This window comes from Anneissia japonica, unplaced genomic scaffold (assembly GCF_011630105.1).
Source record: "Anneissia japonica isolate Jap-2015-1 unplaced genomic scaffold, ASM1163010v1 scaffold288069_len450862_cov184, whole genome shotgun sequence".
In the NCBI taxonomy this organism is placed as follows: domain Eukaryota; kingdom Metazoa; phylum Echinodermata; class Crinoidea; order Comatulida; family Comatulidae; genus Anneissia; species Anneissia japonica.
In genome coordinates this window covers 410702-416567 of record NW_022746790.1, presented here as the reverse complement: position 1 = coordinate 416567, position 5866 = coordinate 410702, and positions in this window count along the sequence as shown.

The window sequence follows — 5866 nt, the reverse complement described above, 5'->3', positions numbered from 1 at the left end:
ATTATTATTATTATTATTATTATTATTATTATTATTATTATTATTATTATTATTATCATCATCATTATTATTAATATTACTATTATTATTGTTATTTCGTACACCTTGTTTATTAGCGCCTTATAAATTGACCTATTATTATTATTATTATTATTATTATTATTATTATTATTATTATTATTATTATTATTATTATTATAAAATATAGATTTTTTTTCATTTTCTAACGAACATTGCAAGTTTTTGAGTTGAGCAACCGAATGTTGATTGACGTCTGTACACGTGCGTCTGTAAAGTTTCCTTGAAACCCACCCTCGAGCATGCAGACAAAATCGCCTGCATTCATGAATTCTGTATTTAGGCATATGAGGGGAGGTAGGCACTCTTAATGGAGCGACGTTCTAGTTCTCTTTATGCTAAACACGAAGATGTATAATACAGTAAGTGTAACTGATTTGCTTACAGTAAACCGTCAAACTAGCGTAATATAACCACATTTAAACTCTAATTTAACGAAAACAATAAGATACTTATTAGGCCACTTTTTTAAAAGTTGTCTGAATGTTAACTACAGGATTTACAGTAGACTGTAGTTAATGTGTTACAGGTTGTAAAAACCGTATTGAGTAAAACAAAATATTTCGAATAAAAAAATCTTTCGCTTGACATTAGGAATTAATCATTTGTGAAACAAAATGGTAGGCTATGTCAAGTGTTCTATTGAACAGTGGCAGATTCAAGGGGAAACCCAGTCAGCACGGGACCCCATCCCATTTTTTCCAAAATTATTATTTTTTTTTTAAATGGAGAAAACAAACAAAATTGTATTCAACTTTCATTGAGAGTCACCATTTCCGGCCATCTAGAGGTGCCATAATAATATTTTTTCTTACAGTTGTGGGGCTGAGGCGGGTGGACATTCTATTTACGCAAGACTCTCCCTGGAACCCCTCTATTTCGACTTTCTGGACCCGCCACAGTTGGAGTATCATTTCTGAGCTACATAGAAGGGGGAAAAGTGAAGTTTTCGTAGTGGAACCCATATCAAGGATAACCCTCATAATAAATAATTCATTGAGGTCGTGGAAGCAATCTCGACTTCGACTTTGTTCGGAAATCTGTGGTGCGTTCAAGGGGAGGGGGGAGGCTAATTCATTTTTTTTTTTAATGGAGATAAGGAAAATTATATTCAAATTTTAAGTCTAAGAGTGTAATTTCCGGCCATCTAGAGGTGCCAGTAATCACAAATTTTCTTACCTCAGCCCCAACCATGGTGGGGCTGAGGTGGTATGGATCTTCTATCTGTGAAAATACCCTCCCTATTATTAGCTAACAGTAACAATAAAAAATTATTGATTCTTCCAAGATGCTCAACTCTCTGCAACATATCCTATGAGAAAACAATTCACTTGACGCGAAGTATAATATATAACCTTATTATTAGACTTCACGTAAACAAAATAATTAAACATTTTTTAGACTACTTTCCCGCAGGTTCAACGTCAACTGGCCCATGTTTCAGCGGCTTAGTTGTTTGTTTTGTGAAATGAGTTAGGCATGAATATGTTTGTGGAAACTTGTAACTATCCTTTTAAAACGTAATTAGACTTCTTACATGTAGGGCCCAGTCAATCCTCTGGAAAAAAAAAGTTATAGTCATTTTAGTGAAGCTAAACTGAATAGATTTGATAATACTCTAAGCATACCTACATAATTTGTAGGCTGTCGTAACCAGGAATCTACTGTATATCAGGTATCTATAGGAGACCCAAGAGAAACCTGATGCCTCTGATGGGATTCCGGGAGAGGTACGATGGGAAGGGGTACACTCATTGGCGGCTCTATTTTTCTGGGGGGTGCCATAATAATATTTTTTCTTACCTCAGCCCCAACAGTTGTGGGGCTGAGGCGGGTGGACATTCTATTTACGCAAGACTCTCCCTGGAACCCCTCTATTTCGACTTTCTGGACCCGCCACAGTTGGAGTATCATTTCTGAGCTACATAGAAGGGGGAAAAGTGAAGTTTTCGTAGTGGAACCCATATCAAGGATAACCCTCATAATAAATAATTCATTGAGGTCGTGGAAGCAATCTCGACTTCGACTTTGTTCGGAAATCTGTGGTGCGTTCAAGGGGAGGGGGAGGCTAATTCATTTTTTTTTAATGGAGATAAGGAAAATTATATTCAAATTTTAAGTCTAAGAGTGTAATTTCCGGCCATCTAGAGGTGCCAGTAATCACAAATTTTCTTACCTCAGCCCCAACCATGGTGGGGCTGAGGCACGTAAACAAAATAATTAAACATTTTTTAGACTACTTTCCCGCAGGTTCAACGTCAACTGGCCCATGTTTCAGCGGCTTAGTTGTTTGTTTTGTGAAATGAGTTAGGCATGAATATGTTTGTGGAAACTTGTAACTATCCTTTTAAAACGTAATTAGACTTCTTACATGTAGGGCCCAGTCAATCCTCTGGAAAAAAAAAGTTATAGTCATTTTAGTGAAGCTAAACTGAATAGATTTGATAATACTCTAAGCATACCTACATAATTTGTAGGCTGTCGTAACCAGGAATCTACTGTATATCAGGTATCTATAGGAGACCCAAGAGAAACTTGATGCCTCTGATGGGATTCCGGGAGAGGTACGATGGGAAGGGGTACACTCATTGGCGGCTCTATTTTTCTGGGGGGTGGGGGCTGAGCTGTCCAACTTGGGGGACTTGAGCTTGTATACCTGAGCTGGGGAAAGGGTTTTAGAGGGGTCCTCCTCCATAATGATATATTTTTAAGAATAGGAACCTCTGGATGGCCAGAAATGACACTCGCAGACTGTAACAGACATAGGCTATGTGTTGGCTTGGCGTATGGACCTATTTTTATATCTTTTTTACTCTGACTGCCCGACGAGCTCTTTCCAATGTCCCGACGAGCTCTGTCCAAGGGGGGGTGGGGGGCTTGACATGTCTGGTCGGGGAACTATAAGCCCCACCCCCCCCCCCGCTGGCGCCGCCGGTACGATATGAGAGGGGAGAAGGAAAGCCCTCAGTAGTTGAAGAACTCTCATGTAAATGGCAAAGTTTATCATCTTAATAGTATTTAATGCAAGTTGGTTGATCACAGACTTTTGCTTTAAACGGGAAAAGGGGATTTGCGTCAACGGTGGGGGTACCAAGGGTTCTCCCTCCCATGTCTGGGAGAACAATTTGTCTGGGGAGAAAAACCTCTAATTGATTAATAAGCCTTTCAAATCCCTAATCGTTGGAGTTTCCATGTGATTCGCTCTTTAGATCCCCTCTGAGTTGTGCTTGGCCGGATCCTGTCCCCGCCCACTTTGCCGTCAGGAAAATCGGCCTTTCCATCGGGGACATCGCCCCTTGGTCGGGGACATCGGTCGTGGTGCTCAGGTATTTGCTCGACGAGGGTTTGATGTTCCAATGTTTTTCAATGAATCGATAAGCTACAAAGAAAAGGAGCGGGGGATCCGGGGTTCTCCCCCGGAAAAATTTTGAATCCTAGATGGCGGGAAATGAGTTTTTCAGACTTCTGAGGTGTCTTAATTACTTTTAAGTTCTTCAAATTTCAAGGCTCCCCCTCTTGAAAACGGTCAGGTAATTTTTTCCCATTTTAATTACAGGAAATAGGCCTTATGTGTGTATACATAGGCCTACATAAAAATTAAAAAAATTAGTAGTTGCATACTATTCTTTTTTTAATGAATCGGTAAGCTAAAAAAAAAGGGGGATCCTCCCCCGGGAAAATTTTGATATCCCGCCCTCTTGAAAATGATTCAATAGAACCAATGAACCCCAAAGAAAAAAGGGGTCCGGGTTCCCCCGGGAAAATTTCGATTTCTAGAATGCGGGAAATGACCTTCCCTGACTTCTGAAATGTCTTTTAAAAGACTTTTAAGTTCTTCAAAATTCAAGGTTTTCCCCTCTTGAAAATGGTCAGGTAAATTTTTCTCATTTTTTATTTTATGTGTGTATACATAGGCCTACATAAATAAATGAGTAGTTGCATGTGTATTCTTTTTTCCATGAATCGATAAATCCCAAAAAGAAAGGGTGATCCGGGGGTTCTCCCCCGGGAAAATTTTAATTCGTAGATAGCGAGAATGAGCTTTCCCGACATTTGAAGTGTGATTTAATGACTTTTATGTTCTTCAAAATTCTAATTTTCTGATTGTAACATTGTATACATCTGGCTCGTGTGCTTTAAAGAACCCATTGCATCTTTCGGAAGGGTTGGGGGTTACCCCGATGTTATGGTTCATTTCAGCCCCTGTCGTTTTGGAATAATGCGAACATGTATCTACCAAGAAGCGCCTCTTTACGGCTGCTAGGTAGTCACGGACCACGCCCATATGCAATTCAGCACAATGACGCTGCAAGTTATGGGTTATTCTCCTCCCTTTATTGCGACGACAGGGGATATCTTAGTTAAACTTTATATCATAAATATGCTTATAAGACATTTTATCTGATAGACCTATTTAATTCAATTTGTTTTTGCTAATAGCCGATTTGTTTTTAAAGTTTGATTTAGAGAATGAATTAAAAAGAATCATAAATACAATAAGCCGCAATTTTATGCAGTTGTTCTTGTTTCACTGCTTTTAATTGACTTTCGGCAAAGTGGGTTTCGGCAAACTGAGATTCATGGTTTTTGATTTGGCAATCGTGCACTCAGCAAACTGGGTTTCAACAATCTAGCCTAGATCCTTTTCACACGCTATAAGCGTATTCTTCTGGATCCTTGCTAGGGCGTTTTTCATAGATTCCGCAGATGTCTAGTGAACAGCCTAGCACACCTACACCCACCTCAAAGATTTGTATCTTAGAGGCACCACTCTTCTTTGTCAAAAGATCATTATTTTAACCCCTTCCTTATATTTTCCAGTGGTTCTAGCAGCCCCTGGCATCGTAACGCAGCCGTGGACAAAGTCCCCAGCTAGCAAAGCGACGTTGGCCCAACGTTGGTAAACATTGGCAAGCGTCGGGGTCGGATATCTGACGTTGGTGTTTGGTTGCAAAATTTGGTCGGAGAGGTAACGTCAAACCAACATTGGAATTTCACGTTGGCCCAACGTATGAAGAATATATTTGTCGATTTTCCGATGTCGTCCCAATGGTAAGCCGTCGTAAATATTCAGTCTGACTACGGACGTTGGTAAAAAGTCACGATTTGTTACTGGCCCGACGTCGGCAAACTACTAAAAAGATGGTTGGATACTACCGTACCGTTGGCCCAACGTTGGCTAGAGGTTGTAAATATTAGGATGTGATAACAGACGTTGTCGCAACGTCAGAGTACTTTGTTGGTCCGACGTCGGTAAACGTTTGTAATAGACGTTGGTTACCACCGTTGGGCCGACGTTGGCCAGAGGTTGTAAATATTAAATGTGATTACAGACCTTGTCTCAACGTCACAGAACGCTGTTTGCCCGACGTCGGTAAACGTTTGGAATGGAAGTTGGTTACAACCGTTGGTCCGACGTTGGTTAGAGGTTGTAAATATTAGGATGTGATTACAGACCTTGTCTTAACGTCACAGTACTTTGTTGGCCTGACGTCGGTAAACGTTAGTGGAGGTTGGTGACAACAGTTGGGCCGACGTTGGTTAGAAGTTGTAAATTTCAAACGTTTACCGACGTCTGGCCAACAGAGTACTGTGATTTTGCGACAAGGTCTATAATCATACATAATATTTACAACCTCTAAGAAACGTCGGCCCAACGGTGGTACCCAACATCTATTTCAAACGTTTACCGATGCCGGGCCAACAAGGTACTTTGACGTTGCGACAACGTCTATAACTATATATTATATTATGGAGGTTGGTTACAACCGTTTGGCCGACGTTGGTT